We start from the raw sequence: 17,705 nt of genomic DNA on the forward strand, positions 1-17,705 counted from the left end.
TAGGAAACGAACCCTTTGCGAAAGAAAGACGTATATGTGTTCAAAAAAGGGCTCGCAGACAACGCTTGTTTTCTCTCGTGACCTAATATATTTCCTGACATATGAAGTGTATTTTGAAGCTGGCAGCGCTGTTCCAGCCCAGTCGCTTTGACGAAGCGAAGTCAGCTCGTATTCCCGTAAGTTTACGTTGTGTACGCACGTCGCGTAACAAACTAAAATAAACCATGACAAACTTTCTACAACAGCCCATTTCTTGTTGACTTTGCTAAAGCAGGTTTCTCTCTCTCTCTCTCTCTCTCTCTCTCTCTCTCTCTCTCTCTCTCTCTCTCTCTCTCTCTCTCTCTCTCTATCACCATTCCTTCACAATAAAAATTTATTTGGAGCATCTTCCGCGTCAACATACCCTTGGTCCACTTTTTCTTTCAGAATCCATAGTTTTATCCTCTTTCTCACTCACCCCTGAAATCCCACAGCAGCATGCCCAGCAATATTTGGTGAAAAGTTCCCCCCAGTTAATATTCCATCAGAAACTACATTTTTAGGGGGCAATTCACGGCCCGTACGCGGAATAAAATATTTGTTTGTTTTTTATTGCTTACGTGATTTATAGGTCTTTCTACTAAAGACCTTATTTCTTGTCGCACGAATTTTCGCTGAGTGTTTAAACAATGTATGACTGCCGAGCAAACTTATTTTCAACAGCAAAAAACAGAAACTTTTCTTTCCCACCGTGTAATAAAACACTTGCGAAAGCCATGCATGTCGTTAGGTAAAGCTTTTATTGCTTGCCTTCAACACGCATTTGGTGAAAAAGAATGAAGGTACGGATTCCCTCGCCTGATGAGTCCGGTCCTACTGCCGAATGCGCCTCGTTGTACCACACGTTGATGTTGAAGCGCACGCAGGCCTCAAAGTTGTATGCGTGCCAATGCGTCTGGCCTGGTACACCTTCCGGATGACGCGAGAGCAATACAAAACCCGCCCATTTATTTCCAATTGAGGACATGAGCCGATAGCACTTATACGCGTATCGGGAATTAAAATGCGGAAAAATCTCTTTTCCAACGAAGTATTGACACACGCAACTCACGTCCGCATACTGAAGTACAATTGACCGGCACCGCACATTCACCAATGCAAGCCAAGAGGAACTAAAGTTTTTCTCATTTACGTGCAGCAAAGCTTTTCTTCGCGCACTTTCTAAGCAAATGAGCTGTTTTAGCCCAGAAACGCGCGTTTCTAAACCTCCTTAGATAATGTCGGATGAGTTTCTTATGTAGCAGCACTACAGTCAACCATTACGCGCAATCAATGATTGCCTTTCAATGAGCTAATAGGTTGTTGCGGTTACCCTGCATTTTCAACAGCTTGAAATTTCAGGATATCTGTTTCGCTTTATGAAATGTGTTTCGTAGAAAGGTCTCCATAGCATGCCTTGAAATATTTCATGCTAATTTGAAAAACCTTTAAAAGACAGCTATGGCACGTAGCTACGTTGTGTTTCAAAAAATCAAGTATAAATCCGTGGACGTGGTGGGCACAACTAAGGACACCCAATTTATGACCTGAAGGGCTCTCTTCATTGCCTTTGTTTGTGTGTTCAGATCCTTAGCGGAACTGGAGGATTTATTAAGTTTTAGTGGTTGTAAAAGGATAGACTAAAATGCCCATGGGTCTGCTACCCCACGACCTGAAAAACGATATGCGGCAGCAAAAAAAAACAGCCCAGTAGCCCAATGACCAGGGACTGCCAAATTCAACGTGAAAAAAAAAATAATCGGTTTGCGCTGTAACTTAGTGCAATCTGCAAGTATTTCATTGGATTATTTCCCTGCTGGAGTGAATATGCTGGAGTGAAATCGTATGCCAGTCCTGGTTTTCCGTAAATTGTGTTCCCCTTGGAAATGGCGATCAGCCCTTAGGTTGAACTGTGGCGAAATAGATTCGCGGTCATAACCAAAAGAGCGTAATGCATGTACAGATGCAAGAACAAATCACACTTCTGCGTTCATGGGGCATGTGCCTTTAATGCGAAATGGAGAAATCGCTCAATTGTTTTCCGCCAAATAGCTGCTTTCGTTGATGGACCAGGAGATGTCACGTTCAGGTGCCCACCAGTTACTGCTTCGCATTGTAATAACATGTTACCTCCTATTGTAGCAGCTTCAAACACCTGGACAGCCCCTACCATGCATTTACAAAATGGTTTTGGCACTTCTCTAGACTGTTCTGCCCGTATACTGTTGAGTGCAAGGCAGAACCAAAGCTGAAGTGTAGCTCACTGGGTAAGTGGGTTCAAGCTTCGTTTGCCCCGTGTCTTTGTCGTATTTTTCGCTGGTTTTTAAAAAAACTTAAAATCAGAAGCTTCGCCGGTTGGAGTAAAAGCCAAGGTGAGCCTTTTTTAAGGTGATCCTTTCGGAAAATTTGTTAATTATGAACGCACCCACACGAAGATCCACACCAGCAACAGACAGCTTTCAACTACCTTTTGAATACTGACTGAATTATTGCCTATTCTAAAACCCATTATGCTCAATGACCAAGTGTCCAAAGCAAAAAACAGAACCCGATCTGCGGATGCAATCATGTGCTGCACGATTCTATCCGAGAGCTCGTAAAGAAGTCATAAAATCTAACCTTTTAGTTCTCGTACTCTCACGTGACAAACATTTGTAAGCGTATATAGTTTACGAATCAAACAAAAACTTGTTCACAACTTGTGCCACAATTACAAAAAAAAAAAGCGTTCACGAAAAAGTGAAACTTCAGCAGCTCCAGAATACAAAACCCTGTAAAAAAGAACAAGCTGGCTGCACCCAAGAGAAACATATCGCTGCATGAAAAACAAAAACTTTCACGCTTACGCGGCTGTGCCTCAGTCAAGCCTTTTGAAACGGGCAGATAGCGGCGCGCAAATGTGCAAAAACTGTCGTCAGCTCCCGTTACGTACATCGGAACACTGATAAGACCGGATGAACAGGATGTATACGCGCGCGCACACACACACACGCACACGCACACGTTCTCACACACGCACACGGAGACAAGCTGCGCGTACGAAATCGTACAGACACACGCACACCGGCGGACAATTACGCCTAGGCGCTCGACCACTGTGCTCGCACGTCGGAAGCGACGGTGCGCACCTGTGTGTGGCTGCGCGCAGGAACCGCCGGCGCCGCCGCCGGGTCGGACGATGTTTTTACGGCGTTTTAATGTGGCCCGTAAAAACTGCGTGGCTGGAGCAGACAGGGCTCCCCCGTGCACGCTAAGGGAGAGGAGGCTTTTTCCTGTGTCTCGCGCGGCACCGCCTGGGCTTGCCTGCGGACGCCCATGCGACTGCGCCGCGCCAGCAGCTTCACTTGCCGCCACAAGGCGCCCGGTTACGTTGCGGCGGGAGCAAGTTTGCGTATCAGAGCTCCTCACTTTGTAACGGCGGCTGTGTGATAACGAGAGACGTACGAGCCAAGGAAAGCGGGGAAGTTTGGTTTCGTGTCGATACCTGTGAAACTTTGTTGGAGGTTCGGGGCACCCTTTTCTCGATGGAGTACAGGAAGCGATTCGTGGAATGGGAGTTACGGGACACGAAGCACGCTGAGGAAGACGGGAAGTGCTGAAGTAAAATAAACATTTCTCACCTTTGAGCTTCCACATGTATATATTCCTCTTCATTCAAGAATATTTCGCTGGAGTGGTATTAGGTGAAGCTCCGTATCGTATAAATGCATCCTCTGTGCAGGTCCTCCACCGTTACAACATTAGCTGCGTTTTTTTACAAGTTTCAGAGCGTAGCTGTTACATGCTAGTTTCTAGGAGGTCGATGAGGATGTAGACCAAACCTGTAGACTAGAAAACCTGGTAGTGTCGATGCAGCTAAAGGTAGCGTCTGTGCACCCTACCCTCTCCACTCACCACCTGCGCGTCACCCGGCGCGCTTCACAGCTGCTACGCACACTCTTCGGTGCCGTGACGTACCTAAGAATAAAAGTTTACGGAGCACGAAAGCAGCAATTTTGGGTTACATCTCTGCCGCAAGGCAGCCCGGGGTATTATGTGCGGTATTTTTGCAATTTTTTAGTAATTATACGACAGCTCACATGCATACCACAGTTTGTGGGCTGCTAGCTGAAGAGAAATAACCTAAAATTGCCAGTTTTGTGATCCGTAAAATTTTGCTCATGGCTGTACATAGTCTACACCTCACAAACGCCTTCAACTTCTTGGTAATAAACCTTCGCAGACTAAGATGGTACTGATTCTTTTTAGCTGTAAGTTAGATTGAAACACATTTATAATTGTTTCCTACCAACTCAGAAGCGGACGAGTTGAGATAATATAAATACGTTATAATACATAGCGCTGAATGCCATACAGAAGTTCCATTGTTTTTACGCATGCACAAATACCCAGTAAGCTGTCTAACAATACCGCACCCAAATAGGATAGCCTACACGTGGTATACGCACGCCGAGAGTGCACCCACTTGTTCTTACACCCTCACTATTTATGTCGAAAATCAGCACAACTTCCCGGGCAGCGCATAAGCCTATCGCTGTGATGTTTGATTTGTATAGAAGTATTCGCTGTGAAAAGTGGACAAACAGGGAACGAAAAAGCGACAACTCAGGCCTGTTGCGTTGTAAGTGTAAGTAAAACCACTGACCTTTAGTTGCCAGACGGAGAAGGTGATGTCACTCCCACTTCGAGTTCAAAGTGCTGACGCCGCTTGTCAACGCTATTTTCCGGCGAATGTCAGTTGCGTAGGGACATACGAAACTCAGTACACCACCATCACTCTTTTTTCGCGTCCGTGAACCAAACAAAATTCACAAAATACGGCTAATTTCTTTTGTGCTGAAGTTAATTTGTGTTTTACAAATTCACCCGCACTTCAGGCGATGTCATGTCACGTGGTCTTGGTAGTGTATCCTGCCAGGGGCTGCAGGCTGGGAGAACACGACGGCCTGTTTTTCAAAACCCATAATTGGGAGAGCGTCTTTCGATCTAGCTCCAGAGGTGGGATCGAGGAGCTAACCTGCGAGAAGGAAGCAGAGCATTACAATAAATCAATTCGCGTCGATAACATCCACCCACGATATCATCGCACTGCTGTAAAATGTCCTATCAAGTATTTTATTGTCGCAGTAATAAGCCCTCAGCAGACGCCATACGTTCATCATGAAGTATGTGCCGAACCCTGTGAAATCAATGCTCCCTTATCAACTCTCAACACAGATAGCAAGCAACCACTATCTTATGGAGGGGGGGGGGGGGCGGAGCAGTATTCAGAAGGGCATAGGGCTGTCATGCAACAATTTGCTAGAGGGACCAAAATAAATTTTGCAGGGTATTATGTCAACATCATAACCAATTTGAGCTGTTTGATAACGTGATGCGGGGAGTAAACACGGAAAGCATACGCAATTCTAAATTACCGGACAACGACTCCTGATCAACTGATCTGCAGAATCAAAAATGGTCGCCACCGTATGAAATAGAATACATACTAACACATAGAATGAGAGCTGTAGAAAAAAAGCAGATTTCTATTGAGGGGGGTGGCACAACAGCACTCATCATCATCACTGCAGGACGAAGGCCTCGCCAAAAGACTTCCAACCACTCCTATCTCGCAACGCGCGAATCCGATATTTAGCCTGAATTGTCTTACCTCGTCTCTCCAGCAAGTTAATTTTCTTCGCCTTATTTTATTCCCGCCTCTTCTTAGTCGCTTAGTTACCCGCGTAGTTCATCTGCTGTCAGTCCTTTGTTTTACATGCTCGGCCCGAATCCACTTGTTCCTTTCAGTTTCAGATATATGACGTCTTCCACATGACTTCGTTTTCGAATCCAAAACGGTCGTCTCTTGTTTCTAAGCTTTGCTACTGTCATCCTTGTTTCCATGGCTCGTTTGGCGGACCTAACATTTCTTTTAAGGTGTTTGAAAAGGCGCCAACTTTCCGCCCATAAGTCGTTACCGGCAGTACGCAATGGTCGTAAACAATTCTTTTTAATGAAAAGGTCTTGCCTATTCTTTATTATTTGAGAGTGTCCGCCGATTGCCTTCGGCCTACACAGATTATACGCCACATTCTCGTTGTTGGAACTAGCACGGGTAACTTGTTTACGGCGTTATTTTGGTGCAATATGGGTCCCTCTAGGAGAAAAAAATGTGGTGCTGCTAGTCGGCGCCACGGTTGGAAAAATCAACGCCTCTCTGAATAACAAAAATTGGTCTTCATCTACCTGCTTGCTTCCTGCAAATGTCATCAAAAGTCTTCTGCCGTCCGTGCACGTAAATGGAGGTATTTGGTTCAGTAATCGAAAAAAAAAATCGGGAAAGAAATTAGGAGAAGGTCAGTACTGATACTGTATTCCATTATCATCGCCCTCATCATCATCAGTATGTGTATGTGTTGTCGCTTACTGCCTTACGAAGGCATATCTCCCCCAGACAGACTTGCTACCGCTCCCCTCCGTGACAGCCTAATCCTGAATTTATATAAGGACTTGACCTTAGCACCGTCTTGCCTCAGTGGCAGAACAGAGAATTAAGAATGTTAAAACCTACCGGTGGCTGCGAGGTAAACAGACGGACACAAAATTAACAGACACGGAACCTGAGTGATACACCCCCTTCATATTCACGTATCTCGCCGTGTATAAAGGAACTCATTGTTATAGGGTTTAACGAGCCGACGAAACGCAGGCGATGAGGCACGCTGTAGGGGAGGGGTCCGGATTAATTTTGGCCATCTGGGAATCTTTGACGTGCGCCGAAATCTCGTACACAGGGGCGTTTTTGCTTTTCGCCTCCCTCAGAAAAGCGGCCGCCGCAGTCGGGATTGAACCCATGTCATCGTGCTCGCCTTCGATAGTATACCAGCAGACATGGGGAAAGAGGGGGGATTACCATTGTTCAGGGGTGCCTTAACATCCATCATGCGGTTTTATTGCTTGTTTTGTGTTTTGTTCTTTACACGAATACTGAGCTCCATGCTGCACGCCAAACTAGTCTGACGCATGCGCGCGGAGTCTTGGGCGAGAACTGCTGGGTCCTGCCTTGGGTTTTTGTTTACTGCACAAAATTTTCCGAACAAATGGAGGCTAACAGCTTCGCTGTAATACAAAGTGTAGCCTTTCTTCTTTATGGTTCATCATGAATATCAAGATCACTTCATGGAAGTTAACAGAACGGCGTAGATGGTCTTCAAGGTGATTCCATCTAGGCCAGATTCAGTGGTTCTATTTCTCATAATATCAAACCCACTTCCACCCAGGGTGAAATCTATTGAAACAGATGAGCTATGGTTTTCTTGTGTCAGCTCGAACATCAACGGGTACTCGTCGGAAAACGGAGCGCTGTCGCAGCGCAAATTATACGGTTCGCGCAAAGGAATCGGCAGCTAACGCCGCAGAAAGCTCCATCCCCTCTCCTTCTCCTAGCTGGAGGGTGACAACCTGTCCTTGTGAGACTACTTCGCCCTCTGTCGGTGTGTCTGGGAACCGGTTTCTGCGAGGCCGCCGGTGGTTCTGGGAACCTGCTTCTACCTCTGCGTGACGCACCACCTTCAGCAGACGGACGAAAAGCTCGACCTACAACAGCTCTGCCGTTAATATGCTGAGTATTTACGTCCCGGAGCCCAGTCAGGGGTGCCCACAGGCCAGCTGCCCTGTGCGCCATACCAGTATTGCCGACAGCACGAAGAGTCCCAAATTGACCACATCGATAAAGCTAGTTAAGAGAGCACTGCACTAACTCGGGCTTACAAAAGATAATCAGCAGTAATTCCGGCTTGATGTGGCCTGCGGAGAAGGAAGGTAAAGGTGTAGTTTGACAGGCCTGAGCAAATCCTGGGCGTTAAAGGAGTACTGACACGAAATTTCTCGCTTTCAGTTTTTATGCTGTAAAGAATACCTATGGTCCCAGTAATTACGAAAATCGAACCGAAAGGCGTCAGCCACCAACATATAATTAATTATAGCACGTTTATTGCAACCACTTTCAAATTCGGTCGCCGCGCGGGAAAATGGCCGTTCGAAGGAGAGCCTGCAAGCGGACTGCCTGACGTCACGGTCTCCGTGACGTCGGACCGTGACGTCATGGTCTCCGTGACGTCAGGGACGTTCGCTGCATCGTCTGCTACGGATTGCACGCGGTTCACACTAAAGCGCTGGACACATGTACGATTTGTACACTCGATTCGCATGCGACTGATCGTTACGACTGTCACCACGACTAGTCGTACGCGTGAATTTGAGACACATGACCCGATGCGTGCATGCGATGCGTCGTCGGCGTCGCTCCGCCCACCGTTTTTGCTCCATGGTCAACTACGACTATCGCTGAGCTGAATTTGTAGATCCCGCGCGTTTAATCGCAAAAAAATGGATAAAGCAGGCAATCGTGAAGCGTTTCCTGCCTTCGGAAACAGTTCGCGCACACGCCGGCCGCGCCTGCCAGCTCGGACACTCAGCGGCTCGATCCGGCGCAGACCACGGTAGCAAGACGGTAGCAACCGCTTGTCGCTGCTCTTCTGAATCAATCTGATCGTTAAAATGAAGTTCCACATGCGAGAAAGTAGGTGTTAGTGTGGTGAAAAATTGTGCTTGGGATTGTTATCAGGGCTTATTTTAAAAGCGGCGATCAGATATCTGCCGCGATGCAAGCGTATACGCTGACCGGCCCCCCGCGGCGCGCGGCGGGCGGTGCGCCGACCGGTCGAGAGATGGCAATACCTGCGCGGAAACGTGAAGTGCGCACTTCGCAAGCCTTGCTCACAGCGGTACCGCAGCCAAGCCAAACCTCCTATCGAAGCGAGACCGCCCACAACAACAGCGCAGGCTATCGCTTCCGGTTCCGGAAACAACTGTATGACGTCATGCTGAATCGGCCGCAAAATCGCGGATAGCCTGACGTCACACCCTAAGCGATTTCGCTAGTGCTGCCGATTTGTAATAGTTCGCGGCCAGGGCAATTAAAATCGATTTTTGATGCGTTTCCAGCCTCGGATCGCTCCAAAAATTTCTGTGGGTAATCTGTACAAACTACTGAAGCCAATTATATCGTTATTTAGGCCTCTAAATTTGGTGTCAGTACTCCTTTAACTCGCGGACAGGACCGTACTACGGGAGTACTATAGCATTAGTTTCTCAGATCGATGACGCAAGGTAATGCCTTTTCAGGCATCTGTGATTGCGCTTGAATACGAAGTAAAAAGGCAGAATAATATAAGTCCTCTTTACAGAATATTAACAATGAGCGTACTTACGTAATGAACTACCTGCCTATCCAGATAAAAACCTGCCGTGAGATGCCTTTAACCGCTATGTATATAACAAGTGAAGCCTGCGCTCAGTATGAGACGAAACATCATACTAATACGAGCTGAGTCGCGGTTTCTATCATGCGCTTTGAAGCTTTGCACAGTGCATTGTTACTGGGCATTCAGGATGCCAAATGTCCCACGCGATCTAGCGAGAGCTACGGGCCTGGCGTTAATTCTAAGCTGGATTGGCTAGGTTTGCACTGGTTCCCAGTTAGGCGGGGCGACTGAGTTGAGACTAAGCTGCAGCCATGTTTGTGTCAAGTGTAAATCCATGCTAGCGTCTCTAAATGATATCCGCACTATTCCCGCTTCGTCTGGCATCCAGGTGCCGAAGTCCCAAGCTTTGTGAAGAGAATCTTCGTGTTTCAAGCCGCAGCTGATTCGCTTTCTCATTCTGTATTTCCTGCACCGCTCGGTGCATTGGGCGAGCAGAAAATTGATTTAACGACTCCATTGTATCTCAACGTGTGCTGCCAGGATTTATGTAATTATGTATGCCGCCTTAATTTTTTACTTTGGAAGGCATGGCAGCGTATGGGCGCAGACCAGATATACATACATACATACATACATACATACATACATACATACATACATACATACATACATACATACATACATACATACATACATACATACATACATACATACATACATACATACATACATACATACATACATCGGATGTTTGCGCAAGGTTTGTGAGTTTCGAATGGCCGGGCTATACGAAGCAGGTGACAATGGTAAAAGGCCGGTAAGCTGTTGAAAAGAAGGTTCAGTTCACTGAGGCTGCATGCTGATGCATTGAGACGGGACGGAGATGTATATGATTTCGTCAGAGGCTTCGTTCATCGCACGTATACCAGACAGTGATCTGGAGTACCATTGAGAAACACTGCATCAAAGGAGCAAATGGATGTTTGTGAGTGAAATAAGACTCATTTAGTTTTAAAATGTTCCCATATGCGTGTCATAGTCATGGCTTGCCTTGAGGATCTCTCGCGTTTTGCCTGATTTATGTTGTTTATCAAGACCAGTCACATCAGTATGTCGGCTAGTTGCTAAACAGCTACGCCATTTGCGAGGCATAAAAAGATACTTTCTCGGAAGCTTTTATTCCGCGCCCTTAAGAGTATGGTATTTTTCTCCTGAACGCTTTTGCGTCTGTCTCACAAGTCGACAGGATAGCGTGATCGCACGGGACCCGTAAATTCAACATCACGTTTTTTGTATAAATCTTCCGGCTCAACAACGACTGGGAATTATTTCATCCAATGTCAGAAACCACACACAAGTGACTTGGACATTTGAAAATTGACTGCTAATACGTTTATGCATATCTTAATTTCCGCATTACTAGCATGGCTTGTACGCAAGTGAGAGCCGAACTTCTTACAGCAGAATATGCAGTGAAACGCAGCATATATACACCTAGCCAGCTGGCGGCTTAAGTGCTTTCTTTATTTTCACGGGTGGTTATCTATATTCCTGGTGCGGCCTCACAAGCAGAGCGATGGTGAAATAAGAGGGCGCATGTCTGCAACAGCGTCAAGCGTATACCCCTACATTTATCAACGTTATGAATACCTGTATAGTGATACTACTACTTTCCTTCGTCATATAAAAGTCGTGACTGCGGTAATATACCACCCCCAGTTTTTGTTGCCCCAAGTGGCGCCGGCATTGAAGGACTGAAGGACAGCAGACATAAGCGCCGGAGAATCAGCAAGCACGAGGCGCTCCAGGCTGTCCTGAGCTTATCTCCACACATCCTGAGCTGTCAGCTCCGTTTTTATACCGCTCTCGCGTTTCTCTCCACTGTGATTTATGGTTGACAAGTGTAGGCACTAATTCTTTCGGATGTGAGCATGCCCAGAAGAGAAAGTCTTCTTTCTCCTTTCGCTTGGCTTCAAGTTGTGCATTTCGTAGCGGCGGTGTGGGCTGTGAGGCTGGCGAAGCCAGCATAGGGCACGAGGCGCTATCTCTTTTTTATTGCTCTGTCGGAATTACAGTTCAAAGAGAAGCCGGCTATGTCAACTTTGTTCCCCGCTCTGACGGAGTGCATGTCGAACACGGTGGCTCTCTTTGCTGTTGGCTGCATAAAAAAAGTGAATATGTTGTGAGCTAGGATATCGCTGAAGGTTCCAGCCTTCTCCACGTGCTTATAGAAACACAAAAAAAACGTGGTCATATCTAGAAAATTGCAAAATAAAACATTGCAACACGCAGTCGCCCCAATGAGTCTTTTTATTTGGTATAACTCATCAACAGATGAACGCCTGCAAGAAAAGCTGGGAAGCTGAAAACTTATTTCATAACCCCCCCCTTCAGTTAATACCTACTAATAAATTGTTTCCGCTAATTAAATTTACTCTCTGTTTTTGTCTCAAATAAAAAATTCGCAAGTTTTAAACGGCTCTAACAGCCCTCTTCATTTTTTGTTACTTTCATTGCACCACGGATAATGAAAAATTTTGCGCTCCCTCGCACTTCCATGAATTAAGTTTCAGTGCGGTGATTACCTAGGAAATTGGATATAAATCGTTCGCAATTTCAACCTTTCAACGTTGCTTATAACTTTGCATTGCTGTTCGCTATAGCGAAAACGATATGAAGCCGAATATAACTTTGTGGATGTAGCATCCACTTTTATTGCCTTGTGATTGATTGATTGATTGATTGATTGATTGATTGATTGATTGATTGATTGATTGATTGATTGCTTGATTGATTGATTGATTGATTGATTGATTGATTGATTGATTGATTGATTGATTGATTGATTGATTGATTGATTGAGTTGTTGAACGTGCCAAAGCTACACCTGGCTTATGAGGCGCGCCATAGTGGAGGGCTCAGGATTAATTTCGACCATTTGGGGATCTTTAACATGCTCTGAAATCCGGACACACGGATGTTGTCACGTTTCGCTTCTATCTTTATTGCCATCTAAAATACGAGAGCCGATCAACATAGCATAAACTCTCCCACCAAAACCGTAACATAGACAGTAGCAGCTGCTAAAGATATAGTCTTTTTGGGCTACTTAAACGCGAAAATTTGAGTCTGTATGTCTGTCTGTCCGTCCCTCGATTAAGCTGCCCGGTCAGATAGTTGAAGTAATTCTTGAACGAGACGTTTATACAGCAAAAAATTCTGAAACTTCTAAATCTAGCTGTTCGTAATGTTTGCATTTGTCAGCGTCATAGAACAAAAAGAAAACACCAGGTATATTTCAAGCAAGACATCAACATATACAGAACATTTCTGTTGTATTTTTTAATGAAATATACGTGGCTGTTTTGTTTTTGAGATAGTAAATTAAAAACTTGCGCATAAAAAATACGTTGATCTTAAAATACAGAGAGCGCTTGGGTCGTCTGTTGTGGCAGACTTCAAAGTTCAACAGTAGCAAAAGGTCCCAGTGGATGGCGCGACCAGAGGAACGCAGCCAAATTGAATTCCCTTGAGCAAACCTCTACAGTGTTTATCGGGAGAGGAGCGAACCGGAAGGGGAGAGCGTGAGAGGGGGGCGTGAAAAAGAGAAAAGGCATTTACGTAGCAAGAGCCGATCGTCTTCCGACGACATTTTCAGCGAAGTGAGCAGATACGCGGTGAATTTCTCGTAACCGAACCAAGTGTACGCGACTTGCCCTCTATGGTATGTTTACTGCAGATCCGAAAACTGTATGAAAAAAAAATACAAGAACAAAACCTTTCAGGTACCATGTTCAAGGATGAAAAGATGATCTACAAAAGTTGTCTAGTTGTTGACAGAATCTTAACAATACGGCGTAACAGAAACAAGGACTTCAGCTGAAGCGCACAGGACGAGCACGCAGGACAGCGCTCATGCAGTGTGCTTCAGCTGAAGTCCTTGTTTTTGTTGCGCTGTATTGTTAAGATGAATCACCAACTCCTCCAATTCTGCATTCTGCTGACATGACTTGTTTGCCGCCCTCGAATTATAAACATATGCCATTGAGGTTTAACTAACATCATGCAATACTAAAGCCACAACTGACAGTCGTAGCTGATGCTTTGCAGCACAAAAAGAGCAGTCCCACCTTCGATGTCAGTGCTAGCCATGCTATTAGTTGAATTCAGGTTTGCTCAAAATGGGCCTGCACCATACAACATATTTATTTTTAGATTCTCTACATGCTGTGCAATTATGTAAGTGGCCTCATGAATCCCGAATGTAGATGAATTTTTATAATTATTCGTTAAAATTCATGTTTAAAACCCACACCGCACTTTATCAACGATCATCTGAACCCTTATATCATCCTGCCGAAAGCCCGTATGAATTCCCTGAGGTCAGAATGCTAAAGAAACCTGGAACCCACATTGCTGGAGAACACGTCTTCTTAGAGTTTAAAGTTCTAGTCGAAGAAAACCAGCAGTGTTCAGACAGATAAATTTGCGAATAAAATCTAATACGAATATTTCAAAACTTTCAATATGGCATTGAATGTCAAATATTTTTGCGTTTTATTACCACAGCTTTTAAAACACCCTAAATCATTTAAACGTTGTTCAGACCGAAGAAACGTTGTTCGCAGAACAGAAAATGTGTGTCGTGTTGAATTCTGCTGTTGAATTCTGCTGTTGAAAGCGTGTTGAATTCTGCTGAGAAATGACTCGAATATATAAAATAGTGTAAGATTAGAGCTGTGCCATGGCTAAACTGTAGATATTTGAAACTCGTAAAAGCGAAGCTCTTTAGCAAATCGTGATTTTTTGTGTCAGCAGTTAAAAATAAGAAATTGCCGAGCGCGCACACGTGATCGCGGGCCTCGCGGCCGCCAGGCCGTTAACAAACCAAGAAAATGCCTGGCGCTCGTGTGGGCGTACGACGACCATCCAGCGTCCCCTGCGCTCGTTTGTCAAGCGAAACACACCCACTTAGGGGGATTGGCCAAGATAGCGGCGTCCACCCCGCATGTTAAGAAACGCTAGAAAAAACAAGCGCTCGGGTGTGTGTGCCTCGCGGCGACCTTCCAGCGTCATCGGGGCACGTTTGCAAGCCAAGCATACCAACTCGGGAGATCGGCAAAGATTTCCCAAAAAGAAAAAAAAAAGCTCCAGCATTTGCAGTTATGGTGGCAACACTTGCTCGGAACGTGGAAGACAAGTCATAGCGTGCGCCCCTCCAAGGTGATGTCGAAGGATTATCCCCTCCGAAAAATCAAGGAAGCTCACACTTTTAGCAACAATGGTGGAGTAAGGTCGTTGCGGCGGCAGCAGCGAAGAAGCCAATCGGCTGCAATCGTGGACTTAAACCGTCGTGATGGTCGTGAAGGCTGCCTACAGCTTCGCTACCTTCAAGTCTTGCACGTTAGTGTGAGCTTCCTTCATTTTTTAGAGCTGAAAAACACAGTCACCAGCGCTTCACATAATGTCCTGGTAAAAAAATGGCACTCTCATAGCAATAAAAAAACATGGTATTATATTCCCTCCGGCGCAATGTCGTTCATTATGAGACAATAAAATGTAAGTTCCCTGTGTGCGCGCCAACCACATGATCATCGCCTAACCATCAGTGCACTTTACCTGTTTTGCATCATTTCCATCGACCAGGTTTAGGAAAAATCCTCAAAAGGTAGTAAGCTTCCGCGTTGGAAAATTTTGCATGCACTTAAAATGCAGCCGTTTGGTTGGAAAGAAAAGCAAAACAGCTGCTTCAGAAACCTCGCAGTTGTACAAAAATTCGTCGTGGTCCAGGGTTCAAACCCAGGACCACCACCTACCTAGGACAGCCGCTCTACCTACCCAGCTAACACGGAGGCTAGCTGCTTGTAGCCAAGAGCAAACTGATGAACTCGAAGTGAAGCAGAAGTGTTAATCGATGAGATTTAGAAGATATCCCTAAGGTGGAGCAATGTTCTGCTTAGTACTTTTTATCCTACAAATTACTCCCCTATAGGTCAGTTCAACAGTCAACTTTACACTGCGCTTAATACTTAACTAAAACACACGCGCAACACGATGATCCTGCTTCAAATCCAAACATGCACTTACTCAGCCTACATAACGGCAAGGCATAACTAGTTGCTTTCTCTTCCGTTCACCCACACCCACCACCACACACATACAGTGACCAATCAGTGTGCATCTTATTACGAAACGATGTATAAATACGGTTAGGTGTCACTTGGGAACAGTAACTAGAAGTTTCATGGAAATACCTTAAGCATATATACATTCGGATCCGTACCATGGTTGTGAAGGCTGACTTGAATAAACCATTGCTGTTTAAATGCTTGGCAAGTGTCTAACAAAACTAAACTCGTTTTCAGAAAAATGATTACCAATATTCGTTGTGCCAGAAAGACACCGTTCCCCATCACTCTCGTGGAAGTAAAATCTTTACTCGGAGTTGTTTCAAACGTGTTTCTATTAAAATAAATCTTGGAAGGGCGTCAGTAAAGCTGAAGATACAAAATTCATTATGTTGAATCGCATGACCATTCAATAACCAGTACAAAAGACAGGAAAATGATGTCTGACGACTACTTCTAGGGGGAAAACATGCCTAACGACTTCCGAGGGTGCTAACTTCGTCAAGGATGCGTTTCAAACAAAGCAGTAATACAGCTAGGTTAATTTTCTCTCGGGGTTCCTTTTATACGTGCTCAAGATTGCAAGAGCATTTATTCCAATTCAAATACTATACTCCCATAATAGCCCATGTTCGAAAGCTTGGTCTAGAATCGCAAGATACGGGTATACACGCACTATTCCCATAAAATTACACCACGCAAAGGCGATGTACCGCCACCCATTTTCTGTCATGTATTCTATGTAACCTTCTTGAAGTTATTGGAGCGTACCACGTAAAAAACCACTAGATATCACTCACTTTTACCCCTACAAGAGCATGTAAAGAACGTATTTAATGCGAAATTAAGGTAGAAAACCCACTCAAGACTAATTTCACCATGCAGACGGTACACTTCAGGACTCCAACTAGCGCAATCGACTTATAATGATGCTGACAAAATCATAAAATCCAAATGTAGTAACAGGTTATCGTTTTATAGCGACAAAAAATGGAGAAATCTAAGGGACTTGATCATTATGAGATATATTCTATGGTATGGTTATAAGTGGCGCATACCGAATTTCCGGAATTTACAAGGAATTAATCGGGAATTACATTATCACGACTTGATAAATGTAAAAGCCCGAAACATCTGTCAGAATTAAATTTATGAGGGAGAACCTCATGGGATGGCTTCAGTTTTGCTCTGTTAGATAAAGCCGACGACAAATCATAGTACCAATACGTTCCCGTCATACTACACTATACAAGCCTGATATATCGGGCCACCAGTAAAAAATACGCAGAAAACAAAAATGTCAGCAGCTTCGTTAATGTACACATAGTACATCTTTTCGGACAATCTACCTTTCTTGATGGGTTATGAGTGATAAGCAAAAAAAAAACTATCTAAACTTGGTGCAGACGCTCTAACGGTTATTTTTCTTCAGGCTGGTATTTTTGTGATCGCATTTCAAAAGCGATGACTTAAGTAAAAAAAAACTTCGATGAAAGTTAAACAATGAGGAAGTAGCCAAAAGCATTTTCTGGCTAGGTGTCCGTCGGCCAAGAACATTCTTTTATTCTGATAAAAGGTGATTTTTTTACCCAGGGAGAAAGAGTGGCTGACGCTAGAGTTCCTCGATAAATCTAGCTCGGTGGTCACTACACCCTCTAGGCTGCCGTGGATAAAAGTAGGCACTCGAACCAATACACACATAGGGTTAAAATTCTCAGCAGTATGAGGGCTAGTTGGTTACGTCCACAACTTTCTATGTACAGTGAATGGTAACAAAAAAATTCGTAAATGACCCGTCGTTCTAATTGTGAAACTTTCTTTGAATGCGTAAGCTTTCTTTGCCGAGTCCCCTGCAGAGCACGAACCGTGTGACGCCATATCTCTGCACACAGATGAGTAATTCACGAACTTAACACGTTTAGTAGCCCCAATAGTGTAAACAGAGAGAATTGGTAGAAGACAAATTTAAAAACACAAATAACGAGAAAGAACAAAATGAAGACAATGACGTACAATACTACCAGAGCATGCTTGTTCATCAGGCAAGCCATTAAAACACCGCATCATTGACTGCTGAAACTGTTTTAAAATTCCCCACAACATTGGGCACAAATTAACACAAGCAACCATGAAACAACATTTAAAAAACTAACCAACCCCTCCCCTAAAGAGAAAAAGGCTGTGGGAAGCTTGTCCCTAGTCAGTAGAAACAAAACCAAAGCTCAATACCCCAAACCAACTATTAACCAAATGCAAAAACATACCCAATCGATCCCAATACAACCCCTGACCAAACCCAAACACTGGTTGA

At 44.6% G+C, this 17,705-nt stretch overlaps 1 protein-coding gene across 1 annotated transcript in view; it reads right to left on the reverse strand.

The window, feature by feature from the left end:
- LOC144178906 (homeotic protein ultrabithorax-like) overlaps nucleotides 1-17,705 on the reverse strand; it is a 394,614-nt gene that overhangs the window by 220,498 nt on the left and 156,411 nt on the right. Inside the window, exon 3 of the transcript XR_013324095.1 lies at nucleotides 4,664-5,035. The gene's annotated coding sequence lies outside the window, so the exon portion shown is untranslated. The remainder of the gene's footprint in view (nucleotides 1-4,663; nucleotides 5,036-17,705) is intronic.

Source organism: Haemaphysalis longicornis, unplaced genomic scaffold (genome assembly GCF_048455015.1).
Source record: "Haemaphysalis longicornis isolate Haplotype H1 unplaced genomic scaffold, Haemaphysalis longicornis Haplotype H1 scaffold_4, whole genome shotgun sequence".
In the NCBI taxonomy this organism is placed as follows: Eukaryota; Metazoa; Arthropoda; class Arachnida; order Ixodida; family Ixodidae; genus Haemaphysalis; species Haemaphysalis longicornis.